The following is a 10227-nucleotide window of genomic DNA, read 5'->3' as shown; positions in this document are numbered from 1 at the left end:
ATGTAATCTATTATGAATATGTGATCTGATGTTGTCAACATAACCATATCTAATCTTAACAATTAATTTCTCTGTTTGTTACTTCCTGTATAGAAAGTTTTTTTTTTTTTTTTACAGTCAATGTATTTGAGCAGTGGTGGAAGAAGTACAGAGGTCTTTTACTTACGTAAACATAGTAATACCCAGGGGTGCACATAACTGGTGCGCAGGTGCGCATGCGCACCCAAAATAAAAAATGCGCACCACATCAGGCGACGCGAGGCGCTTTTGCGCACCAACAGCTGGGACAGGAATTTCCAAGCTTTTATTTTTTAGCAAAACTAAAAAATAAAAGCCTGGAGATCGAGGCTAGGAATTTACTTCCTGAAGCCACACTCACACAATCACTCTAAAGCACCCGTCGGCCCCATGTACAGCCATTAGGCACAGGGGTAGAGATATGACTCGCGTCGCCTCGCATCGCCTCGCATTGCCTCGCTGCGTGCACGCAGCCAGCAGCGGCTGTTAGAGGCACTCGTCACCGATGATGAACGCACCGTAATGGTGCAAAATATGCCGTGAACGTCCCAATCTGGCGGATAAAATCAGCGCAGCAGCACAGGGCACCAACCTTGGGGGCTTTATCTAACAGCGTGAGAAAAAAAAAACGGCGAAAATCGGCGGAATTAAGAAGCAGAGCGTCCTTTTTTTCTCGCCCCCCCCCCCCCCCCCCCCCCCCGTGGACAAAACTGTCCGGGCTGAACCCCCCCCCCCCCCCCCCCCCCGTTGACAAAACGGGACGGGCGCCATGCGCACCAAGTCACATGTCCAGGTGCTCTACTGCATACCAGACCTAAAAAGTTATGTGCACCCCTGGTAATACCACTGTGTAAAAGTCTTGTATAACATTTTTACTTAAAAGGGCAAAAGTATTTGCTTCAAAATATACTTAAGCACGAAAAGTAAAATTACTCCCAGTACTTTTTAGTTAAAGAATGTCCTATTTCACAAGTTTTCAATATTTTGAAAATAGCAGATCTATCAGCTCACAACTGGTTGCATTTTGTGAGCGGGTGGATCTGCTTTTTTCAAATATCTGAAGTACAGTATACTGTAGATAGGTCTGAACTGGTTAATGCATGTTTTGTAATAACTCAAAATCTAAACAGTAAATAGTAACTAAAAAGTGGTAGTAGGCCTAACCACTTAAACCCTACTGTATATCGTTGCAGTCCGGCAGGAACCAGCTAACTCAATGTTTCAGCTATTGCATTTTTTTTTCATAAATCAGTGCTATTGAACACCCTTTACGTCTGTGTGTTGGTAACAACAATATTGAACCAATGAAAAGTATTAAAAAATGCTTCTGACAAAAGCAGCTAACTCCATTGGATCCTCACACTTTCTGCTAAACCAGCTAACTCCAGCAAAGGGGGGTAGAGTTAGCTGGTTTAGCAGACTCCAGGCTCCACCCCCTTTTGACCTCCAACCTCATTGTGAGCTTGGAGGTCCATTCAGCTGTTCTTATCAATGATGAACAAAACCTCCTGACTCCATTTTTGTTTATTTCTGTTTTTTTATTTCTGTTTTTTTTATTTCTGTTTTTTTATTTCTGTTTTTATTTCTGTTTTTTTTCTTCCATTTCCTGAAAAATGAAAACTTTGGAGTTTGGAGCTGGTTCCTGCTGGACATAAGAGATATACTTTGCTGACTCCCCAGGGCTCTATTCTAGGTCCGCTAGAATTTCGCTCTATACCAAATCTCTTCGCCTCAATTAGCCGATCTACAAGCTCACAATTCTGACAAGACTACAGCTGCAGAGAAGCTGAGCTTGATAGTTCCACACTGACCATTCAGAGATCCATGTGAGCATCCTCCTCACTTTAATATATCCATATTATATTGATAACGTAATATGAGACTAGATATCATGTACAACGGGTGCTCTGACAACGGGTACAAAGGCTATTACATAACCAGGTGGGGCATGCGTTCACAATGTTCCTGAGTAGATCGGTGCCCGGTCCAGTATCCTACATTCATTACACATGAAGTGAAATATTTAAAGCTTTCTTTATATTGATTTAAAATGTTATGAAATATTACATGAATCAAAACAAGGATTCAGGATAGTTGTATAATAATGATATTAATATAGCTGCAAGCAGCGATAATACGGGGCCAGTGAATAGAGAGAGAGAGAGAGAGAGACATGGAAACGGAATAGATTGAAGAGAGAGAGAGTGACATGGAAACAATAGATTGATGAGGGAGAGAGAGATGGAAACATAATGGTTTGATTGGACATCTCAACCTACTGCCATTAACAGGATTCGAACTCTCAACCTTCGGACTAATAGGCTGCAACACTACCTATAGTGCTATAGCTTTGTCCAGGCTGATATTGTCTGTTGAAGATCATAAACTCTTGCCTTCTTTCATGAACCAAGCCCCTGTTTCACTAACACTAAGATCACTCGTTCACAAACCATTTACCAATGAAGAAATTGTACATCTCCTCAGAACCAAAACTAGTGAAAGTAGCCGATCTACAAGCTCACAAACCATGAAAAGTTGTGAGATTGTAGATCAGCTATTTTCAGAATGAAGTATGTCATACGTTGAAAAAACATACTCTCAAATAAGCATTTCAGGTTATCTTTACCATTTGCACATGTATTCATTGATACAGTCATGTTGTTTGCAATTCAACTTAAATTAAGTCTGCATCAAGTGAGGCTTGAACTGGCGACCTTGAGATTGTGAGGGATTCATTTAAGGGAGACGCCATTGGCCCAACAGACAAGTACTGTGATCTACAAGCTCACAAACCATGAAAAGTTGTGAGATTGTAGATCAGCTATTTTCAGAATGAAGTATGTCATACGTTGAAAAAACATACTCTCAAATAAGCATTTCAGGTTATCTTTACCATTTGCACATGTATTCATTGATACAGTCATGTTGTTTGCAATTCAACTTAAATTAAGTCTGCATCAAGTGAGGCTTGAACTGGCGATCTTGAGATTGTGAGGCATTCATTTAAGGGAGACGCCATTGGCCCAACAGACAAGTACTGTGAAAAAGGAGATCACACAGATGATACAGTTTCACGCAAATAGCTGAAAAATCCTGGGTTTAAGTGTTTTTCAAACTGCTCAAAATTGCGGACAATCTAAGGGTGGAGCTTACTGGTCAAAGCGATAGATGTGTTCCTCATGAGTCAAGGCACAAGTGTAAGCAAGTTTCACGACTTTCGGCCAAACGAGGCATGACTTTTGCCTGTTTAAAGTTTGCATTTTCAAAAAATTGCTATAGCGCCCCCCTTTGGCCAATTGGAGTGAGATTGGTTTCAGTGATATTTGGAATGACTCTCTACATTACTGCAACGTTTCAAAGAAATGTGAGTCTTGCATGTATGTGTTAGGGGCAGATGAATAATTTTCATAAAACTGCAATAGTTAAAATCTATTTCCTCCTGGGATTTTTGAGTAATCTGCACAAAACATTTTACACATGAACTTAGGACCTTTGCCGACAAAACGAAAGCGGCGGATTTTCCATAAGTGAAAAAATGCAGAAGTTAGGAGCCAATGACTGTTTTTCATATAATTCAAAATGGTGGGAGATCTAAAGGTCAGAGGTCAAAAGTCAGACGGTGAAAGTTGTTCAGCATGAGGAGACGCATATGTGTATCCAAGTTTCATGGCTGTAGGTCAAACATGGCATGAGTTGTACCTGTTCAAAGTTGGCATTTTCAATTGAGTGCTATAGCGCCACCTTTGGACGAAAGATTGTGAGAATTATTTCTTGATCGTTTTTCATGACCATCTACCATATGGCCGAGTTTCGTAAAAAGCGACTGCACGGTTCAGCCAGAACTGCGAAAAGTGGCAGAAGAAAAAGAAGAAGTGACAGAATACTGCCAATAACAGAACAGGTCCAGAGCTGAGCTCTGGCCCCATAATTATTATTAATCAGATTTGAGTTCATCTCCATTGACTGAAATGAGGACAACTTGCTGCCTTTATTCCTTTTGTCCACTAGAGGCCTGTCTTGCTCTTAAAATCAGAGTTTGCTCACAGTAGTAACTAACTAGTGCAATCCATCTGTGAATTATTACGGGGCCAGAGCTCAGCTCTGGACCTGTTTTGTTATTGGCAGTATTCTGTCACTTCTTCTTTTTCTTCTGCCACTTTTCGCAGTTCTGGCTGAACCGTGCTGTCGCTTTTTACGAAACTCGGCCATATGGTAGATGGTCATGAAAAACGATCAAGAAATAATTCTCACAATCTTTCGTCCAAAGGTGGCGCTATAGCACTCAGTTGAAAATGCCAACTTTGAACAGGTACAACTCATGCCCTGTTTGACCTACAGCCATGAAACTTGGATACACATATGCGTCTCCTCATGCTGAACAACTTTCACCCTCTGACTTTTGACCTCTGACCTTTAGATCTCCCACCATTTTGAATGATATGAAAAACAGTCATTGGCTCCTAACTTCTGCATTTTTTCACTTATGGAAAATCCGTTGGAATTTTTGTAGGCAGTGGTCCAAAGTTCAAGTGTTAAACGTTTCGTGCAGATTGCTCAAAAATCCCAGGAGGAGATAGATTTTAACTATTACAGTTTTATGAAAATTATTCATCTGTGCCTAAAACATACATGCAGACTCACATTTCTTTGAAACTTTGCAGAAATGTACAGGGTCATTCCAAATATCACTGAAACCAATCTTACTCCAATTGGCCAAAAGGGGGCGCTATAGCAATTTTTTGAAAAGGCAGACTTTAAACAGGCATACGTCTTGCCTCGTTTGGCCGAAAGTTGTGAAACTTGCTTACACATGTGCCTTGACTCATGAGGAACACACGTATCGATTTGACCATTAAGCTCCGCCCTTAGATTTTCCGCAATTTTGAGCAGTTTGAAAAATACTTGTTTTTGCCAGTTCTGGCTTAACCGTGCATACGCTTTTTACGAAACTCGGCCATATGGTAGATGCTCATGAAAAACTACCAAGAAATAATTCTCACACTCATTCGTCAAAGGGTGGCGCTATAGCACTCAATTGAAAGTGCCAACTTTGAACAGGTACAACTCATGCCCTGTTTGACCTACAACCATGAAACTTCGATACACACATGCGTCTCTTCATGCCCGACAACTTTCGTGGTCTGACTTTTGACCTCTGACCTTTAGATCGCCCACCATTTTGAATTATATGAAAAACAGTCATTGGCTCCTAACTTCTGCATTTTTTCACTTATGGAAAATCCGTTGGAAATTTTTGTAGGCAGTGGTAAAAAGTTCAAGTGTTAAACGTTTCGTGCAGATTGTTAAAAAATCCCAGGAGGAGATAGATTTTAACTATTACAGTTTTATGAAAATTATTCATCTGTGCCTAAAACATACATGCAGACTCACATTTCTTTGAAACTTTGCAGAAATGTACAGGGTCATTCCAAATATCACTGAAACCAATCTCACTCCAATTGGCCAAAAGGGGGCGCTATAGCAATTTTTTGAAAAGGCAGACTTTAAACAGGCATAAGTCATGCCTCGTTTGGCAGAAAGTCGTGAAACTTGCTTACACATGTGCCTTGACTCATGAGGAACACACGTATCGATTTGACCATTAAGCTCCGCCCTTAGATTTTCCGCAATTTTGAGCAGTTTGAAAAACACTTAAACCCAGGATTTTTCAGCTATTTGTCTATTGTCTATAGACGAATGAATAATTTTCATAAAACTGTAATAGTTAAAATCTATCTCCTCCTGGGATTTTTGAGCAATCTGCACGAAACGTTTAACACTTGAACTTTGGACCACTGCCTACAAAAAATTCCAACGGATTTTCCATAAGTGAAAAAATGCAGAAGTTAGGAGCCAATGACTGTTTTTCATATAATTCAAAATGGTGGGAGATCTAAAGGTCAGAGGTCAAAAGTCAGACGGTGAAAGTTGTTCAGCATGAGGAGACGCATATGTGTATCCAAGTTTCATGGCTGTAGGTCAAACAGGGCATGAGTTGTACCTGTTCAAAGTTGGCATTTTCAACTGAGTGCTATAGCGCCACCTTTGGACGAAAGATTGTGAGAATTATTTCTTGATCGTTTTTCATGACCATCTACCATATGGCCGAGTTTCGTAAAAAGCGACTGCACGGTTCAGCCAGAACTGCGAAAAGTGGCAGAAGAAAAAGAAGAAGTGACAGAATACTGCCAATAACAAAACAGGTCCAGAGCTGAGCTCTGGCCCCATAATTATTATTAATCAGATTTGAGTTCATCTCCATTGACTGAAATGAGGACAACTTGCTGCCTTTATTCCTTTTGTCCACTAGAGGTCTGTCTTGCTCTTAAAATCAGAGTTTGCTCACAGTAGTAACTAACTAGTGCAATCCATCTGTGAATTATTACGGGGCCAGAGCTCAGCTCTGGACCTGTTTTGTTATTGGCAGTATTCTGTCACTTCTTCTTTTTCTTCTGCCACTTTTCGCAGTTCTGGCTGAACCGTGCTGTCGCTTTTTACGAAACTCGGCCATATGGTAGATGGTCATGAAAAACGATCAAGAAATAATTCTCACAATCTTTCGTCCAAAGGTGGCGCTATAGCACTCAGTTGAAAATGCCAACTTTGAACAGGTACAACTCATGCCCTGTTTGACCTACAGCCATGAAACTTGGATACACATATGCGTCTCCTCATGCTGAACAACTTTCACCCTCTGACTTTTGACCTCTGACCTTTAGATCTCCCACCATTTTGAATTATATGAAAAACAGTCATTGGCTCCTAACTTCTGCATTTTTTCACTTATGGAAAATCCGTTGGAAATTTTTGTAGGCAGTGGTCCAAAGTTCAAGTGTTAAACGTTTCGTGCAGATTGCTCAAAAATCCCAGGAGGAGATAGATTTTAACTATTACAGTTTTATGAAAATTATTCATCTGTGCCTAAAACATACATGCAGACTCACATTTCTTTGAAACTTTGCAGAAATGTACAGGGTCATTCCAAATATCACTGAAACTAATCTTACTCCAATTGGCCAAAAGGGGGCGCTATAGCAATTTTTTGAAAAGGCAGACTTTAAACAGGCATACGTCATGCCTCGTTTTGCCGAAAGTTGTGAAACTTGCTTACACATGTGCCTTGACTCATGAGGAACACACGTATCGATTTGACCATTAAGCTCCGCCCTTAGATTTTCCGCAATTTTGAGCAGTTTGAAAAATACTTGTTTTTGCCAGTTCTGGCTTAACCGTGCATACGCTTTTTACGAAACTCGGCCATATGGTAGATGCTCATGAAAAACTACCAAGAAATAATTCTCACACTCATTCGTCAAAGGGTGGCGCTATAGCACTCAATTGAAAGTGCCAACTTTGAACAGGTACAACTCATGCCCTGTTTGACCTACAACCATGAAACTTCGATACACACATGCGTCTCTTCATGCCCGACAACTTTCGTGGTCTGACTTTTGACCTCTGACCTTTAGATCGCCCACCATTTTGAATTATATGAAAAACAGTCATTGGCTCCTAACTTCTGCATTTTTTCACTTATGGAAAATCCGTTGGAAATGTTTGTAGGCAGTGGTAAAAAGTTCAAGTGTTAAACGTTTCGTGCAGATTGCTCAAAAATCCCAGGAGGAGATAGATTTTAACTATTACAGTTTTATGAAAATTATTCATCTGTGCCTAAAACATACATGCAGACTCACATTTCTTTGAAACTTTGCAGAAATGTACAGGGTCATTCCAAATATCACTGAAACCAATCTCACTCCAATTGGCCAAAAGGGGGCGCTATAGCAATTTTTTGAAAAGGCAGACTTTAAACAGGCATAAGTCATGCCTCGTTTGGCAGAAAGTCGTGAAACTTGCTTACACATGTGCCTTGACTCATGAGGAACACACGTATCGATTTGACCATTAAGCTCCGCCCTTAGATTTTCCGCAATTTTGAGCAGTTTGAAAAACACTTAAACCCAGGATTTTTCAGCTATTTGCGTGAAACTGTATCATCTGTGTGATCTCCTTTTTCACAGTTACTTGTCTGTTGGGCCAATGGTGTCTCCCTTAAATGAATGCCTCACAATCTCAAGGTCGCCAGTTCAAGCCTCACTTGATGCAGACTTAATTTAAGTTGAATTGCAAACAACATGACTGTATCAATGAATACATGTGCAAATGGTAAAGATAACCTGAAATGCTTATTTGAGAGTACGTTTTTTCAACGTATGACATACTTCATTCTGAAAATAGCTGATCTACAATCTCACAACTTTTCATGGTTTGTGAGCTTGTAGATCGGCTACTTTCACTAGTTTTGGTTCTGAGGAGATGTACAATTTCTTCATTGGTAAATGGTTTGTGAACGAGTGATCTTAGTGTTAGTGAAACAGGGGCTTGGTTCATGAAAGAAGGCAAGAGTTTATGATCTTCAACAGACAATATCAGCCTGGACAAAGCTATAGCACTATAGGTAGTGTTGCAGCCTATTAGTCTGAAGGTTGAGAGTTCGAATCCTGTTAATGGCAGTAGGTTGAGATGTCTGCAGTCTGACGGACGAGACATAGAGGGCTCTGTCCCTTATATCATATGTTATTATTATATTAGATTTTAACTCTATGCTCTGTCCCCATAAGATGCTCTAAAAACTGATACACTGAGATTCTGAATATAGTATGTGAAATAATTATGGACATATTAAAAAATAAAATGTGTGTTCCATGGCTCACTAATATCATTTTTCATTATTGACCATTTTCCATTCCATTCCTTTCCAATGGAATTTTCCATTCCATGTCTTGGTTGATGGGGTATGATTTGGGATCAGGTCATTCACAACACCTGAGCAAATTAAATGCTTTTCTATATAAAGACAAGTTTGTCAGCATGCAAGTCTCTGTTCAGTCAGTCACAATGCCAAAACTTTGTGCAGCAGTAGGCTGTTTTCCTTCCCAAAGGAGACTGACAGGTAAGTAATAAATTAGCTGGCCACTGTCACGTCATACTAGCTGCATATATGTAGACCTGAATGAACTATGAATTATGTTCCATGACAACAGGGGTTACACATGAACATGCTAAACACACTATAGTCTATAGTGGTAAAATATATACATTATAAATACAAAGCCCAGTTACAATGTGCAGAAACAGGAGCACATCTAGCATAAGACTGAATAATACATGTGTGTTTGTGGGGGTTTTCTTAAAAGCATATTTGCCAATAACAGTGCACTTTCAAACATGTAAAGCATTTATTTTCTTTAATGAAGAAAATACATGAATGCACATGATGAGCAAAGTAAGACAGGTGACATTATGCAAGACAAAAACTTCTCCTTACCATACCATCTTATCTAGTTACATAGGAGAAAGAGATGGCTGGTCAACATCAGAAGACCAGACCTGTCCACCCTGTCTCCAGATGCCCTCCGAAAAGGAGGCTATGGAGTCTGCGAGGACCACTTTGAAAATTACATGATTGTCCAAATGGTACATTCACTATATCCTACAATTATTCTTGGGGGGAATGGAATAGGTCAATGAAGAATATTTAGTGTGAAGACGAGAGGTCCTCATGTGAATATTATTTTGCAGAAAGTGAGAAAACGTCTCAGACGATGCCACCCCAACATTAAATTGTGCCGATCCTCCACCATCAGCTGCTGGTAGACGTGTGCTACGTGGACTCCTCCATAGCATTGGTAGGTAACGGGTGACAGTAAAACAATTTAATCCCCTTTCTAGTATAGATTCTGTAAATGCAAGTAATAACATAAATAGATTAGGTGGAGTATGGCCTCTATCTCCATCTTTTAGGGACCTAAGGGTTGAAGTGGGCCAGACCAATATTGGCAGCACCTGTATACAAACACAGAAAAAACATCATAATACCCATGCCGTTTTATAAAGGTGAACTTGCCATCTTTACTTATTATCAGCATTATTTATTTTAAGTTGCCCCAGACCAATCTGGGAACCCAGAGCCAATCCAGGCGCCAATACAGGAGAAATAAGTCCATTTGAAATACTAAACATTGACATTTAATGGTTGTTACAAATGAAGAATACAATGTATAACACTAGAATTAAGATAGCTATTTTGTAAGATTTCAATGCTCCTTTCTTAACAATAGCAACGGCCAGAACTCTCACTGGAAACGGAGCGAAGACTTGTCCTTGAAGAACAAGTCAACACAGAAATACAGCAGAAAAGGAGGATGA

This window comes from Gymnoscopelus microlampas, assembly GCF_963454915.1.
Source record: "Gymnoscopelus microlampas genome assembly, chromosome: 8".
In the NCBI taxonomy this organism is placed as follows: Eukaryota; Metazoa; Chordata; class Actinopteri; order Myctophiformes; family Myctophidae; genus Gymnoscopelus; species Gymnoscopelus microlampas.
This window is presented reverse-complemented; position numbering follows the sequence as displayed.